We start from the raw sequence: 17,550 nt of genomic DNA on the forward strand, positions 1-17,550 counted from the left end.
CAGGGAAAATGCAATTGTGCTTCATCTGTGTATCAGCGAGTGAGAAAGATCGTGCCACACGCGTTCTTCAGGGCTGCTGCAGACTTTGCTTTGAGGAGTCCCAGGGCACTGCCAGCCTTCTGAGGAGCCTCCCTGGCTGCTGGGAGCTGCCAGTTGTATTGGAGGGGTCAGTCCACAAGTGCTTTGTGTTGGTAGTGTTGTCCCAAAGCTCTAAGGTGCATCAGTAACAACGCTGAGCAGTCTGCCCACGGTCCTTCGTAAACGATGACTCTAGCCCCAGAAAGGCTACCTGTGACTAGCAATTCTTACTGTTATTTGGCTAGACTCTTACAGTACTGTGTATTTAAAGCACCATTATAACTAGTCAGTGGAGTTCCTAGAGAAATTCCCTTCAGAAGAGGTATGCCCTGTGGATAGGAGGGCAGCTTGCTGAGCCATATTCAACCCCACTTTTATCTTACCTGCAGTTGAGAGAGGTGTTATCTGAACCCCATATTAGAGAATTTCTTAAGTACTGGCATTTCCACCTATGCTCGATCCTGTTTCAGCAGCGGCCTCCTTCTGTGGTCACCTGCTGATTGTCCTTGATGAAGGAGTCATGTTCTCCAGTTGTAAAACTACTTGCTCAGACATTGGCCAAGGTTATGGTGTGGGAGCTGGACCATTAAGAGGCTCTGGCATAAATCTGTTGGCAGTGTTTCTTCTGCATCAGAGGGAGACATTGGAGCCAGGAGGATCACTTAGAGTGCAGTGGGTGGTGTTGGCCTTTTTGTCTCGAAAGTGATGGGGCGTTGCACAAAGGAAACTCGATAACTAGGTTAGCTCTTTCTCTGTGAGGAAAGCTCTTATTTGTAGGCTTTTTTTTTTTTTTTTTTTACATCCTGCTTTAAGAGGATGGTATTGGCAGCTCCCTTAGGCAAGACACAGAATTAGACAGATCCTTTTTTTTTTTTGGTCCAGAATATCTACTCCTTTATTGCTGCCAGCAATGGAGAGACTATCTCTTTCTGTGCTTATGCAATGACTGCCATTATTCATTGTGGTGCTGTTAGGAAGTTAGAGCAGTTATTTGCATTGGGCTCAGCACACAACCTCTGGAGCTGTCACAGCAGGCAGCTCAAGTTCGCTTTGCAGCTTCCCCTTGCTGTGATGAATGTGTTAACTTCAGAAATGTTGTTCTCACCTCGTGGCCTCTTTTGTAGTTAGTCTTTTATAGAACCAGTAAGGCGATTTCCATTGCTCCGGCCTCTGCTTGCCTAACCCAGATGTTTCTTAAGCAATACCAAAATATGTGTGGGGCTAATCAGAGGAAAAGGAAAAAAAAACCTTTGTGACTGATTCCTCTGCTTGGAATGCTGAGAGGGAAAGCTGTAACGCTTACTGAGCTATCAGTGGTTCTGGGGACAAACCATTTCTGCTTCCTACTGACCAAAGAGACTAAGGGAATGGAGAAGTTCTGTAAGGAATAGTCAGTGTGAGATTAATGTGTTGTCTGTTGTTTTATTGAAAGTGGGCAAGGTATGCTTTTAATATCTGCTTCCTCCAACCCTTTCTAGAATGTGCTTATGCCTATCAAGGACCAGCAGCGCAAAGGTCCTGAGCTGATTTTTATAAAGCTGAAACGCTGTCAGGCTAACTGTCTGCATCCTTAAGGCTAATAAAATGGGAGTCCACAAAGCTGCTGGTGAGGAAGAGAGAGAGAGCTGCACAAATACAAAGCAAAAACTGGAGATGATCAGTCTCCAGTGATGGAGAGCGTAGAGTTCTCAGAGGCTCCTGGCTCAGAGGTGGGTGGTGATGCCTATAGCCCAGTGTGTACTGATCAGAGGGGAATTAATTGCTCAGCTGTTTGCCCTTCTCCCTCGTTAGTCTGCTCCCACAGCCTTGTTGCAAACACTGGATATCAGGGCTGTGCAGAAGCTGCAGCTACGCTCAGGTGACTCGGAGGATGTTATGTACCAGGCAGATGTCACTGCCTGTCTGCAAAGAGCACGTGCAGTTAGTGGGGGTACTTTATGCCGCAGCGTAAGAAACTGCTTGCTGTGAGTCTGAAATTTTTACCCATTAATATTTATTCCTATTTCATTTAAGCTTATTTACCAATCTGATTTAACTGTATAAACTGTAGAGGCTAGAGAAGCATTAACCCAGGTCTACTGTCCAAATATACACAAGTTCCCAGCTGCATAGATAACAGCAAATTCTTAATTGAACATGCTAATTCCTTTTCTTTCCACCCCAGATTTAAGAGATCTTGACCTGTGTTGCTGAGAATGTAACTCTCTAGGCTTACTGGAGCTGGCAGGTAAAACAGCACATCTTGCCTTGCATCCTGACTTTGCCAGCTTTGAAGTATTTAGCCTTAAAATAAGTAAATACATGTTTATGTTAGAGCTCGGCAAATCCTAAGGTGTTTTCTGCCAGGCATCTTTTATGAAAGCTGTTTTCAATTTTGAGTTAAATCTTTAGTAATTAGAAGTTAAAATCTCTTGATGTTTTGTATGGAGAAGAAAAGTGGAGCATTCTTGGGATCAGAGAAGGCTTTTCCGTTTTTGTCAGACTAACCATGACCTGGAGCAGCAAAAGGATGATTCTCCATTTCAAAGTGCAAGGGGGAAGTTTCTGGCCCTCTGCAACATACTTTGAATTCCTACATTCAGTTTGGAGCTGGGGTTGGATGGGAAGAATAATTGGAAAGAAAGAAGCTAGGGATAGAATTAAGCAGTTCTTTTCTAACACTTGTGTTTTTGAAGTAGTGGTAGAAGCAGCTTCAGCTTCTGCTTTCACAGTAAATGTTCTCTAAATATCCTTTAGGAAACGGCATTTCAGTTCTTTACTAGATTCCTGCATGGAATAATGCATTTCCCATTTCTGCTTTTATCGTCCTGTGCGTTTTTGGTGAATGATTACAAAGCAATGTCTATGAATCCAGTTATTACAAGAAAAGTATGATTAGTATCATTGGTGTATGTTGGTGCAAGAGAGCAGCTGAAGTTCCTAGACACAGATATGGACATTCCCTCTGCAGTGCTCCAGGTACATTATCACAAAGTGTAATGGGAAATTCTTACGGAATGCCAGCAGCTACCATGGATTTGGGAGGAAACAAGGGACTTCATTTTGCAAAGAATCAGCTGTTTGAATTGCAGATCACATAGCCAAGGGTTCTGCTTGCCTTGATGATGCACTTTGTTCTTCTCTGTTCTGCTTTTTTCATAAGAGCTTCTTGCACAGACTTACCTTGCATAAACTTGCCTGCTGGGAGTGTTGTGGGATCACTGCAGTTTCAGTCTTTTTGTTATCTTAGTGATCCATGCAGAGAAATACAGCATCAGAAAACCAGGAAGGATGGTAAACATCATCTTTTTGTTTTGTGCAGAGAGAGGAAGTTTTGCTTAATTAATTGTCAGTTTAAGAACTATAAATTCTTATGCGTGTCCATTGAGATCTGCTAGCTGTAGTGACTGAGACAAATACCAACTTGAAGAGTACTGCACTGGTGAGAAGTAAACATCTGTTCTAGCTGTCAGTCTTTGTTTTGGAGATGTTAACTCTCTCACGCTCAACTCCTGAACCAGTTCTGACTTTAAAAAAATCTAAAGCCCAAACCAAACAAACTGACGTGTCCCCCCCCTTTTCAGACCTTACCAGTGATATGTTCATCTAAACATTGACTGAATCCATTTTAGTCTGTAAATAAATACAACGGGCAATCCTGCCTTATGTTTCTTAAAACTATTAATGTTGTGTAACTGTAGCATGCATCCTGCATTTCTAGAGGCCCTGCCTTTCTAGACACTGGCAGATGTCTCTAGACTGCGTTTAGTGCTTATTTTAAGTGAATTAGAAGCTTTCAAAAGGTTCAGTTGGCAATTCCCGCAGGGAAGGACCTCTAGGAGCCAATTTGGTAGATGTTTGGCCTTGACAAATATCCAGACATTTTGAGTAGGCCTGGTGTTAATCTACAGTGCCTACTGCTTGGAGGAGAAGCTTTCAGAAGACTGCGTAATTGCAGAAGTGCTGTTTGTAAATCAGTAGATTTAATGTGGGATTGGAAATTAATTCTGTTGATGCAAAACACCAACAGGAAGCATAAGATGAGACTGCTTAACTTAGACACTTGAATTGTCTTCAGGTGAAGGTTAGCTGGATAAAGATCCAACACAGAAATGCATCTGTTTTAATGGATAGGTGTATATAAACACAGAGGAGCACGGATCATGGAGCACTTGTTGATTAGGGCACGCGTGGATGAGTCATTGACGGGGTGCAGTAGGGATGTAGCCCGCACTCATACTCTGTGCTCATACTCTGTGTCCAGAGTATGGGAGACACTGGTTTGTAGGGGGAACATGAGGAGGAGGGTTACACAAAGCTGTAAAAGATGCCAAGTCTCTTTTGTTCATGACTCACCAAGGCAGTGGCAGCTTGTACTTGCTGCTCCCTGACTAATGCAGGGGTTATTCCCGAGTGTTCAAAGAATATTGGAGGTTACTAGTTCAGATTTTTTACGTATTACATCATTTTGTTGCAATGACTGACTCATTGGGTCAGTTTATTTAGCAAGTAAGCAGTGGTAAGTGAGGGAACTGTAACAGGGTATACCTGCATTGGCTCAGCTGACAGTACTGTTTGCTCCCTGTTCTAATTACTTCTTGATAAGATTTATCTCCTTTCCCGGAGGCAGAGAGAGCACAGCAGTACCTGCAGGGAGTCTGAGTCTTAAACAGAAAACCAGTCTGGGGGAGTGTGTGTGGGATTTATGTTGTGGATTAAAAAAAAATAATCCATTATTTCCTGAAATCTCATTTTACATGGCTTTGCTTACAGGAAGCAGTATCTGTTATCTGTAAAGCAGCGTGCTATAGGCTGCATGGAAAGGGAAAAGGCTAACCTGGAAGAATTGCTGTTTAGGTGTAACACACACACTCCGAGGCACATTTGTCCCTAAAGATCTCAGTTTTTCTGAGTGTAAAATAGGCATAGCATCACCCAACAAAGACAAACGGTTAAAGGCAGTTCTAATGGCTCGTTTTCCCCTAGCTACTGAAGTCTTTCATGAGTCTGTCAGTCACTAGTATCAGGAACAGAACTTTGTAGTAGTAAAGAACACTTGCATCAGCAGGAAAACGATTACCTGGATATATATTTGCTAAGAGGATTCTCATATGGGAAGGCGTGCCTTAGAAAATAGAAGTATACTATGTTGTATTCCTGCAAATCTTTTAATTTGTAAGATATTCACTTTCCTGTATATTCTGGTTAGCTTCCGTACAAGTTCTCAATATGATGAAACTGAATGTTTACAGATTTTCAGTAAGACTTTGAAAGAAATAGTATATAATGCAGAGTGCTTTTTTTTACCTGGGGCAGAACTCTTTATGGAGAATATAGGCCCCAGTTTGTGTGAGTTTGTCCTGCATCCCCACAGAAGTGACAGCAGATTCTAGATGTAGGTAAAACCTTGTTAAAAGGATTTTTAAAAATATTTATTTATTTTAAAGCTTGCCTATGATGATACTACCAGTGCTTGAGTTTGGTGATGCAAGGTGGCAGATCTCAAAGCGTTGAAGAGAAAGGACAGATAGATGTCTTCCATGTGCCATAATGTGTTAAATCATGAGGAATACTCCCTATTCTGAAGCAAAAAGAAACTGCCTTACTTTTAGTTTCACCGGGACATAATTGAGTTTGGCCTCAGCACATAAAAATATTCTAAATGGAAGATATTTTTGCTGCATCCTTATGTCAGTTACTTTGTGTGTTTCTCTAGGTTGCAATGAAGGCATCATCTCTCAGAGAAGCAGCTATAGTTTGGAACCTTCTGTAGTGGGGAAATGTAATATAATATTCTTTCTAAAAGAGTTTGTGCTCATCAGCTGGAATATGTTTAACTGGTGTGGTCTTTTCGGTCAGGAATGGTGGGCTTCACTGCTCGTAAAGACCCACCAAAGTTACTCTGATTTTTCAGATGTGGCAGACATTCGTTATGAACGTATCTATTTTCAAGGCCTGCCCACAGAACTGTGCTGCCATCTTCGTGATGATGCTGTCTGCTGCCCCTGCGCAGTAACTGCCCTGCGGTGTGCAGAACTGCACTAATTCATGTATCATTGATACGCTGGTACGGGCACGCGTTCTGATATCACTTCTGGTGTTGTCTTCTCATGAGGTTATGGATGCTCTCAGCATCTTGCAGCAGAAAGTTGTAATCTGGAAGAATTTGCAAATAGAGTACAGTGGATCCATCACCTGGAGGAATAATGCTGGAGGAGTTAGGCCTTTGTGAAAAGAGAGGGTGGAGAGAAGATCGACAGTCTGGGGTGTGCCTGTGGGTCGCCTGCGCTACTGAAAAATCAGGCAAGATAAGCTTCCTTCAGAAGGAACGTGGCCTAGAACTATTTTAGCATGGATTAGAGGAACTGATTTGGTTTGAATTGATGCTACCAAGATGCTGCTAGGGAGCTGAAAGACCATAGGCATTTTTGAGGCCTTATCTCTTCTTCTTGCCCCGGGACCCATCACGCCTTTTGTTGTATGCGCGTTAGCTGAAGAAGTCAAATTCATTGAATTCCTTGATTTTCGGTCCCTCAGCTTAGAAGGTGACTTAAAAAGCTACGTTCCCCGCCTGATTTTAGCTGTTGTCTGCAACAGGATCTTTCTCCTGATGTGGAGAGAAATGCTGTTACAACTTGGAGCCCAAGGCACTTCTGATTCATTTATGTTATCTGTCTCTTGTGCTCCGAAATCACTCGGCACAAGCAAGATTCTCCTGCTGCAGTCTGCCCCACCCTATCTAGGCCTTCTAGAAAATATCCTCTTGTAAAAAAAAGTTATTTGCCTTCTGATTTCTATTGTGGCACAGAAGAGTCGACAGCTTATTGCTGGAGGATTTGAACATAGGTAGTGTTCCCTTTTACTACAGGAAAGGCCTCCCAGTAGCAAGAGTTGTGGCAAAATGACTAGCATTTTTTGAGGAGGGAATATTGAAGGCTCTGCAGACAGCATTGAACACTAGAAAGCTAGCAGAAACAGGCGCACGAATCCCGCTGGCATGGTAACAACCATCATGAAATGGGAGACGTTTAAGACTCCATGTTTACCTTAAGAGAAAACCTGTGTGCTGTTTTTTCAATGATCTGTGAGAACATCTTGAAATCTTCACTAAAACCTATTTCAAATGAATGGAAGCTTTCTCTGAGTACAGTGTGGGGGATTTTTGGTGGTGGGTTGTTTTTTTTTCCTCCTCCCCTCTTCCTTTTTGTGGGTTGTGTTAATATACATGCATTAACCTTTATTGTTAAGAACACTAAGTCTTTGCTCTTTATTTTTTTCTTGTTCGAGATTGTCAGGAACTGTGGGGAACAGCAGAGGAGTGTGCTGATTACTTAGGATGTAGAGATTTCAGTGAGAGTAGGCAAGCACAAATCATCATAAGAAAGGGAACAGTGCAGAGAAGCATCCCTGTTTGATGCTCGGCAGAGATCAGATGCTGTGTCCAGATTAAGGAGCAGACACTTCAAGATCCTGCTTCTCCAGTCATCCAGGTCAGTCACCTAAAATAGAGTGTGCTCTGTCTACCTGCTGGCACGCATATTCCTTTTCTGTCTGTGGACATGAAGCAGGGATGGAAAATGAATTGCTAGCACATGCCCAACTCGTACTTCAGTGTAAGGTCAAACTGTGGCTGGAGCAAACACACATTGAGACTTGGCCTGTTACAGGTTTTGCTCCGCAAGCCTAAAGTAAGGCCTTTTAGGCAACGTTGGTAGACAGCACAGGAAGGAAAAAAGAGATTAATACTTGTGAAAAAGTTTTTGTGAATGTTTTTTCTTTTGTATATATTCTTGCTTTTATTGCCTAGATGTCTGAGCAGGAAGAGAGAATTCACTGTTAACTGTCATTATGATCAGGGGTATTGTAGTTTGGGGAACAATCTGGGGCCTTCTCAATTGTTTGTAGTGTTTGTTTTTAACATGGGAATGCTTGAATCATCTGCTTTCTCCTCAAAGGGATCGTTGAGATTTTTCTTCCATCAGCTAAGTGATTACAGGGCTAGTGGAGAGGTGTATAGGTAATTTCCTTTCAGCAAAGGGTGGCCTAGTAGATCAAGTGACTATTAAGCACCCACTCTGCTTGAAGGGTGGGTGGAAAAATTAAGAGCTTGGCTTTGGCTTCGTTCATTTTCTGAGTTTATTCCCAAACTTGGTTTACTGGAGACACGCTCCCAGCAGCTCTGAGTCTAGCCAGACACAGTGGTGCAGAGGTGGGCATTGTTGTTTCCAGACTGCAATTTTTGGTGAACAAATATTTCTTGACTAAAAGGAAGAAAAAGCATAACCTAAACACAAAGCATTTTCTTAGCAATTTTGCATTATGCTTTTGTCACTAGTGCAGGAAATGCCTGAGGGGTAGACAAGCTTCTCCTGGACTTTCCTGTTTGCGCTTCCTGTGGTCAACTTAAAATACAGTGCTAAATGATGTTTAGAAAGTTTTTAAAGAGGCAAGGTTAGCAAGAAATTACTTTGAACTTTAAATAGGTAGTTGAGAATCAGCCCCTATATTTCCATGTTATTGCTACCTTAGTGAAGCTCCTGGCTTCTTTTGGGAACGATGAATTTCAGTGTAAAGAGTGAACTGATAACCATTATTAATAGGCAGAGCCTAAAAACTTTAATCCAAGATTGTAGTTAGATATGCAGGAGCTGTACTCTGTAAACTAGATTAAACAGGCAGTGCCCCCTCCGCCGCTTCTGCCAACAACGTGCCAGAGTTAGTGTGGCATGGCTGTGAACTGGTGGCTTTGGGAGCTGGCCGAGCGAGGACCTGTGTGCGAGGAAGAAAAGCAGTGATATGGTAGAACTTGGGTCGTCGCATACTGCATGTATACCCTCGCAGTTCTTTCCTTTGAATTTCTGCAGATGGTCTGAGGCTGTTTATCAGAGCTCTGTACGGGTGCAGAGTTCGCGTGATGGGCAGCGCAGAGTGGAGCATCATATGGGTTCCTCGAGTAAAGGTGAGGGCCATGTGTGTGAATAGTTCTGTTCTAGTCTCGACTGCAAGTGCTGCAGAGTCATCTGGGAGCGAAGGCCTAGCCAGTCTCGGTCTCTAGCACCGCACAGCGGTGTGCAGGACTCAGCCTGTCAGAACTACCTAAGTGCTCTCTTTCCTGCTCATTCATTGTGAGCCTAATGCTTTGGGCTATTGGTTGCTGCAAAATAAAAGTGCTGAGAGACAGCTTTTCTAGAATCTGTTCCATGTCTGAGGAGCTGATAGACAAGATGGTTGGTATTTTCGATGTCACAATTTGTACTCCAGCTCGTATTGCTTGTTTTCAGTTCAGTTTGCCTTCAGCTGCAAACACGCCTATGAGGGTATGAAGTTACATTTCAAAGGCATTGCTAATCTCTCATATATAGCTGTAATTGTAGCAGCTACTTTTAAAACCAGGCATTCTCTGGAGACTCATGCCAAAAAGTGTAACCGAACCTGGCAAACTGATATTGTTAAACACTGGGGTTTTATCAAGAACGTCACAGTTTACTGCCATCACGCTGTGGTCACTAAAGATCAGTAAAAGCGTGATATGTGTGTATTAGTGGTGTAGTATGAACATAGATCCCACAAACATAGGAAGAATGTGGTGCTCCAAATTCTTCTGTGGTTCAGCTTTTTACAATCTGAAAAATTCATTCATGAGTAGTTTTACTCTGGTTTCATCATAAAAGGGGCCAATGAAACGAGCTTCTCAGAACATGGCGTAGCCTTGACTGAGGAAGAGCCGTTCATTTCCAGATTCCACCTACACGCTATCATGAACCACATGAATAGACATTAAGGCTGAGCAGGAGTAAAACTTCAGGAAAGATTAAGTTTACTTTTAGCTTGTTTAGAGCGTGCATTGCAGAAAATGACTGTAGCATAAACCTATGAATTATATACTGTTTGAATGGTGTTCAATCTATAGCAGTACTTAGCATCCAGAAAGCAGTTGAATGTTGATATGCCTTTATTAGTACTCAGCTAAGTTCCTGAGGGGGAAAAAAAACCCACAAAACCCAAGCTCATGAGATGCCTGGAAGACCTTTACAGATATAGGTAATGTTTTAAAAATATTTTGCCATATTTATTCCTAGGTGTTACCAAATGGTAGATAATGTTCATCTTTGTAATCAATAATTTTGAGTGTTTATACGTATGAACGTAACTGTGGGGATTTTATTTACTGTCATAACATCAGCAAACTGTTATTTGCATTCAGTTGCGTGGTACTAGGCTGTTGGAAATATGTTCATAATGTATGTGTAAAGTAAATATGGCCAGTGAAACAGCATGTGTGTTTGTCCTCAGTACCCTGAGCCTCACCTCTCTCCTTCTTACAGTCTCTCTTTAATCAGCTGACAACGGAGCTTGTGTCACAAAGCAGTCAGTCTTAGAAATAGTTTTGGTCTTGCAGGAATCCTGCTGAAAGACACTGAGGTCCACGTAGATGGCCTGGAATACGAGTAACTTCCCAGTTCTCCGATTTACCCCCACATAGGAACAATTTTAGACTTTTAAATAATTGCTTATGAATCATCTGGAGGGCTGGTAAAGGAAGATGTGTGGCACTCGTTTTCATGCCAACATTTTTCTCCGACTGTGATAGGGTATTAACGAATTGTAATCAAGGGAGAAAAACACTTGCATGAACATCTGCAGGAGCACTGGGAACCTCACCGAGAATAGAAGTGGCCCAAAACATGGAATTCTTTGCTTTCTTTTCTTGTTAGAATTTTTTGGCTTTGTGTTACCTTTTCATGACATTATTTCTTTCCTTGAATCATTGGCCTTTTATTCCTATCTCAACGACTGCACTTCTGTCCATGATTTTACTTTTTCTTATCTTGCATAGCTTTAAGCTTGTACGCTTTCTCACGCCTTAACAGCAGTCTTCTCAGCACGACAAAGCTGAGGTTACACACCTCTGTTGTATTAAATTAGGCTTTGGATCACAGCCTGAAATGCTACGCTGAGTGTTACAGAGGGCTGGAAGAAGTGTCCCCACTACACTCTTTGTTTTAATGTGGTCTGCACTGTGACACGAGCGTGAGATATGTACTCTACAGAGGTGGAGTTTCTTCAGGCTCGTCATGAAATATATTTGATGTTTGTTCTGTTCTGTGGCTGCATGCTCTCAAATTTCCTTTCCGAGAACATTCAAAAGATGAGGGGCAGTGTCCTAATAGAGCACAACTCATTCCTGTCACTGAGGCTCTTCTTGCTAACTTTTGCCCGCTTGTTTGCATGAGAGCACAAGCCATTACCGTTTACTTGGTGTCATCAAGCTGTAATGATTCAGCTCTGAAAAGCTGTTTTTACAGTCAGCCAAATGAAACACACAAGTACACGTAAGTATCTAAAGCAGAGGGCTTGTCCTTCTGATTTTTAGAATAAAATATGGTGGTGTGTTCTGTGGATGTTCCTATTTAAATTCTGTGTTAGCCAGGAGATGGATACACGTAATTCTTGACTAATATGGCAGATGTCCAATGTTCCGAGAAATCTTGCTGACAAATTTTATATTGTGTCGTGGTCTTTTCTGAGTCATTTTGATGAAAAATGAAATATCTTTCATGTTGTACGTGATCTTAGATGACACTATGAGCAAAATGGAAACTCTAAATTGGCTTCCATTATTTCTGCAACAGGAAGTCAGTACTTTTTTGCATAATATGAAATTAGAAATGCCTCTCAGTTTCACATTTTGTAAAAAGGAGTGATTCGGTGGAATTAGAATGGAATACAGCAATACTGTGTTAAAGCACTCTATCATATTTCCTACTTGTGAGTTATCAGTGGATGTGTTTCAGTCTCCATACATAGCTTAAAATGCTGTTTGAATAGTTTGATAGTATGGGATATAAGATAGTTTGTATAGGAAAATGTTTTATTTGCTAACGTAACAGTATTGACTTGGGAATTAAAATCCTACTGACAAAATGTACCCACAGTGACATGGGAACTTGAAAATTATTTGAAGACTTTTGACCATTTTGAAGTGAACAGCCTGGTCTGGCTGATCAGGTCTGATCTGTAAAAACCTAAGATTTGCCTCATAACCTAGAGTCTACTGGCATAGGGTTGCTGTGAATGACAAAGCTCTTACCCAGTGATGAGGAGAGCACTTGTGGCCAGAATAGCTGGCCTAGGAATGTTCCCGTCAGCTTTGTGAGGAATATTTTTGAGTCATGTCCAGGGATTTTCAGTGCGTCAGAGTTATGTGGCTGGCTGGCTGTTTATAGACTGCACAGTCCTCAAGAAATCTGTGCTTTTCCAGTCAGATGTGTAATCCTGCGGCCGCTGTAGGTCAATGGTAGGTTTTTCAGCCTCTTTAATGAGGCTGGGAGTTGGATGCATGCTCGCTGTTTCAGAGAGTGCACAAGTTGCTGCCCAGTTTGAATGGGGCTCCCATGCTTTTAACAGGCTACAGAACGAGTACTGTTTACTTTATGTGTAAGCAGCTCAGAAGGTGGAAGGTCTTGTTAATACACATCTGCTCAGTCAGCCGCAGTGGGGTTTCTTTGTTTGTTCTCCCCCCACCCCCGAGATCTGGGATTCCCCCTGTGTATGCTGGAAAAGGTCTCACTTTGTGTTTTCGAGGTTATGGTCTTTGCGGAAGATGAAATTTCCCAGACTCTGCAGGCAGACCAGTCTCTTCAGGTCCTGTAGTTGTTGATTAATCTGTGAACTGCATACTGTGCTCAGGAAGAGACGGAGCAGGAAGGATTTGCCTGTCCAAATATAGACTTCTGCTTTGGAGCTGGTTGTCTCAGTTTCCTGGGTAGTCAATGGAGAGAAACAGGTGTTGCTGGGATATGACTCATCCCGTCCAAGGCTGTGTCCCAATAACCGTCTGGCCGCTCAGACCGTCAGAAACAATGCCGTCAAAGTTTCATCAGAGCAGGACTCGTTCATGCAAGGTGTAAACATTCCACGTTTTCTTCAGGAGCTCAGAGCATGTTTGCAATTAGCTGAAAATTACATTGTTTATTTGACCCATGCATATTCCTCTTGAAAATAAGAGCTCGATTACTATTGTGACAGGCTTTCATTGGCTAAACTCAGTGGTTTTTTTCCTTGTGTTAATCGAACAGAGGAAGAAAATACGTACAGGCTAAGAAAGTTTTTGGCTATTTTTAATGGATTGTGTGGCCAAGTGGCTCTCCAAGTGAGTTAATTGACTGAGAGCAAAACTGCAGGTTGTCCACTCATAACAAGCCAAGAATAACACATACTCTTATTCCTGTTAAACAGTTGTTCTTATTTTACCTTCGTGCTGACAAATGCAGCTTCTGAAGGACTCAGAATTGGAGTAGGATCTTCACCATTTCAAATGGAGAGTTTTGTGTTGCAGGAAGCTCTGCACACTTCTGTCTCTATCTGTAGCTCTCATGTTCAAGTGTGCCAAAAAGACTGGTCTTCAAGGTTAGTCTGAGATGAATCTTTCTCCATGAACCAGTCTTGGTGAACAAATCCTGGCAGTGTTCCCCTGTCAGGGTCTTGATAGAATACTTTCAGACTTCTAATGTTTCTTGTAGGATATGAAACCAGACTGGAAGAATTGCTGGAGCGTTAATTTACTACCTGGTATCTGTCTCCTGGAGGAAGAGGAAAAAAAAAAATGGAAACCAGTAGTCTCCCACTGGAATCTTGGCTTGAGGTGAATAGATGAATGACAACATCTCTGTTCTGCAGTGGGGCCTCTCTGACCTTTTGCTTCCTGTTGAGTTGTGAAACAACAAAGTAAACATTTAACTGAATGTGGCAGCCTGAGACAATTGGCCCTATTGTAGAAGGAATGCCAGTCCCTTCTCTCTCTGCATAAATTCTCTTAGCTGGCAATGCTAATAGAGCTGCAGCGGAAGAAAGCCAGGCCTTTAATTGGGCGAGACCCAAGTTTAAGCAGAAATACGAGTAGTGTGTGGCTTGGACCCTGGAAGTGTCCTGGATGCAGTAGGGCTGCTGAGGATTGCCCATGGTCAGAGCCCTTTCAAAAGTATTTTGTTTGTAGCGTAGGAAATTGATTTGCAATACCGAAGTCTTCAAAGCTCTGCCATGGGTGTTGAGGGGAGTGGTTGGATATGGCACCATTTTTTTTTTTTTACTGATATAACCATTCTAGAGTGGAATTGCTGAGATGTGTTCCTTGTACAAAGAGGAGTCATTCTTCAAACTCATTTGCTTGATCTCATAGCATTGCTATAACTGCATTCCTAGCTGAGGTGGGCTTCTCAGCGTGAATAAAACTGCAAGTTCTAAAATGCTATAAATTTACCTGAACTTATTGTTCATCAAGCTCAGATGTTAAGTAGTCTATTCCTTTGTTCCAGGCTTACCAGTTCATACCAGCCTTATTTGTGATGATCTCTCATGATGCTGGAGCCTGCATAACCTCCTGCTGAAGAAGACCTGGCTAATACTGACGCGCTCCCACTGACCTTGTGTATTTCCAGATATAGTCCATGAGAACATTTTGTCCTGCTTTTAAAATACTGTCTACTGTACATGTAAGTAGACATTACAAGTAGAAAGAAACAGTCTGGAAATAAATTCATTTTAATGGTAGTTCTGCCCATCTGATAAATCTGCTGCCCTGCTATATTGTGGGCTTTTTTATTTTAGAGTAGATTGATAAGTAAGTTGTTTTTAAACAGATTGCGTGTCAGTAAGGATGATACATGTTTAATGGACATTTAATGCACTTAAATTCTTAAGGAGTTTTACTTTCTCCTCTCGACTATGCTAAATGCGGATGCCAGTCTCTTCTGACTTCCTGTAATTAGTTTGATAGTCAGACTGACTCAAATCTACATTTGGAAATACTGTTGCTTTCAAAGAATATTGGCCTTGTGCAAAAAAAGAGGAGTGCATAAGCTACATGAAGATCTGCCTTGTGTGTGTCCCTTGGTCCCCAGAGCCTCTCTACAGCACCTGTATATTCTCAGCCTATTCAGTCAGAAAATTGTCTTGTGGAGTATTTTAGTTTGCTTTTATTATTGTTTTCATATCAAGTGGAAAAAAAGAGATTTGAAGTGGTGCTCATATAGATGAGGGACACTTTAGCATTATCTGAAGGTTTTCTGTTTGCTTTAGTTCTCGATTAATTTTGTGCACATATCTAATTAGTATACTGATAGTCTCTCAGCAGATGTTTCTGCCAATGTATCTTTGCAATAACATTTCTTGGTGAAATGGGTCTGTACAGACAATCCTTATCTTAAAAAGCTAAGGGAGTTAGGGTCCAATGATATCTGCATATAGTGCCATCTCTCCCATTGAGCTCTAGCTACAGACACCCCTCACTTTGGGTGATCCTTGAAATACATTACTTCTATCACGTATGCGGAATTAGAATATTTCAGATAAAATGTCAAAAAATCGACAAAATAGGTGGTATATATACAGCTGACCACTGAGCCCTGCTATTTCGTGAATGGGAAAGTCTTAGTAAACTGTTTTGGACTCCCTTCCTGGATCCACTTTTTTTTTTTTTCTCTGAGACTGTGTCCTAGATGGCTTTCACAAGCATGTGTTTCCCAAGGGGGACTTTTAAATGTCATGTACTTTGATCTGCCAAGTCCCTAGCCTGGCAAGGCAAGCTTGCCACTTCTCTGTGAGAAAAATTAAGGGCTTTAAAACTGACACTTCTCCAGTTTTTCAAGCATATTGCTTCTCTGTTTATTCTTCCAGCACCACCCAATGTAAATGAGTTCCCGTTAGTCACACAAGAATTTTTTTATGAGCCAGTATGCAAGGATGTAGTCTCAGTCTAGTGTTCATTAAATTGTTGGACCTTCGTGTTCATAACATCATTGTACATCAGTTCTGTGCCAGATGGGCACCTATAAGCTGCCTAGGAGATGTCTTACAGATCTCTTCAAATTCTTGTGACTTAGACCTGCCACAGTTCTTGTGTCTTCTGTTTTGTGAGGCGCCATTTGAATGAGGATGAACTTCAAGAGCTGTAGTTCAGACAGCAGTCTTAAATTACTATGCTCTCATTGAAATTCATTTTCTTCAAGGTTCATTGCTTTCTCACACTTGCCACCATGATAACTGCTACGCTGAGCTCTTCTTATTTTTTGTTACTGCCTGCTAGCCAATCTTCTAGATGGATTTGTCGGATTGTAACTTGATGGGGGTTTTGATAAGGTACATTAAAAGTGGACTGTGCAAAAATATTATACTGTATACAAATCGTAACACCTACTACTTCTGCTCTGTGTCTTAAAATAGACCACTATGTTGTTTAAAGAGAAAAGGAGTCTAAACAGCTGAACTGTTTGAGCTGTCGGGCTCCTAGCAGTGAATGTTACAGCCAAAGGCTGGCTTTGCTGGAAGCACAGACAGGACAAAGTCACTCCTGCGTGTTTTCCTTTTTTGTACCAAGCAGATTAATTCCTGAAGTAGAATTTTGATCAGGGATGGCATGGAAATCCTATCTTGCCTTTGCTTGTGTGGATGAATTATGGGAGCCGTTGGTATTGCCAAAAAATGCGAGATGCTGATTGATGCTTCTTCCGTTCTAGTTACTTAAAACTTTTTTTAAGTTTATGCAAATGAGCTGCTGTGCCCTCTTGTTTTTACCACGCTTGAAATAATGGAGAAGCTAACTGTCTAGCAGAAGCAGTGAAACCAGGCGGAACAGCATCTTGGTCTTTTATGTATTGTCATGCCACAAATTTAATCGTACATACTGCCTTGCTTTCTGCCTCTCTTTTATTTTGTCACTGTAGTTGCACTGATTTTTTTTCCAGAGCTTTCTAAGGCTTGTTACTAATAATGTGTCTTCAGGCTTCCCTGCCTGTATTGCTCTATTTTTGGATTACTAACCAGAAAATGTTTTCCAAAGTCAGGGGGAAAAAAAAAAAAAAAGAGTGAATTGACTCTAGGAGCTAGAATGTAAGAGAGGAGTCATCTCACAAGGAGATACTGAAAAAGTTTTGTCCTTTAGTGCCTTTGGGGAGGTAGGCTCTTTGCTAGGTGTTACCTAAATGCTGCGTGGGCTTGTCCATCTGCGTGTGGCCCTTCTGTGTGTGTGCAGCACTGCAAGTCACGTTCAGAGTTTTTGCTTGCGTGTTCTTTCCCTATTTGTTCCAGAGATGTTTTCTTTCTGCTTTAGTCTTTCATCTCCAAAATATTATTTTAATTTCTCAACATTTAATGGAAGGCTGTGCAGATGGATGGCTTAAAAACTATTGTTCAGCTCCTTTCCTCTTGGGAAGGTTTATTGGTGTCCTGTTGGCAAGCAAAACACAGATCTCTTTTCCAGAAGCAAAATTTATGATTTTTCCTGCCTGTTTAAATTCACTCAGTCCTCCTGGAGTTCATCCAACCCTAAGTTTTCAGACTTGAAACAAAACACTGGCATTGGTTTGTTTAGACCTATCTCAAGCAGGAGAGTTTTAAAGCTGGTATTTCTTAAATACTTTTCTGCTTCTCTAAATAAAGAGCTTCACAGGACTTAACTCCAGGTATTTTTTTGACACACCATAGCATTATTGCTGA

General features: G+C 41.7%; 1 protein-coding gene across 23 annotated transcripts in view; it reads left to right on the forward strand.

Annotated features, from left to right (window-relative positions):
- SLC45A1 (solute carrier family 45 member 1) overlaps positions 1–17,550 on the forward strand; it is a 72,054-nt gene that overhangs the window by 18,795 nt on the left and 35,709 nt on the right. For 5 of the 23 annotated variants that reach the window (XM_074560466.1, XM_074560462.1, XM_074560487.1 and 2 more), the window contains exons 1-3: positions 11,227–11,390; positions 13,581–13,702; positions 14,373–14,549. The exons of 5 other annotated variants lie outside the window; for them this stretch is intronic. The gene's annotated coding sequence lies outside the window, so the exon portion shown is untranslated. Of the gene's footprint in view, positions 1–7,226; positions 7,548–11,208; positions 11,391–13,580; positions 13,703–14,372; positions 14,550–17,550 lie in introns of those variants that run through there. 13 more of the 23 variants (XM_074560468.1, XM_074560479.1, XM_074560470.1 and 10 more) reach the window with 6 other exon arrangements.

Source organism: Larus michahellis, chromosome 16 (genome assembly GCF_964199755.1).
Source record: "Larus michahellis chromosome 16, bLarMic1.1, whole genome shotgun sequence".
Lineage (NCBI taxonomy): Eukaryota > Metazoa > Chordata > Aves > Charadriiformes > Laridae > Larus > Larus michahellis.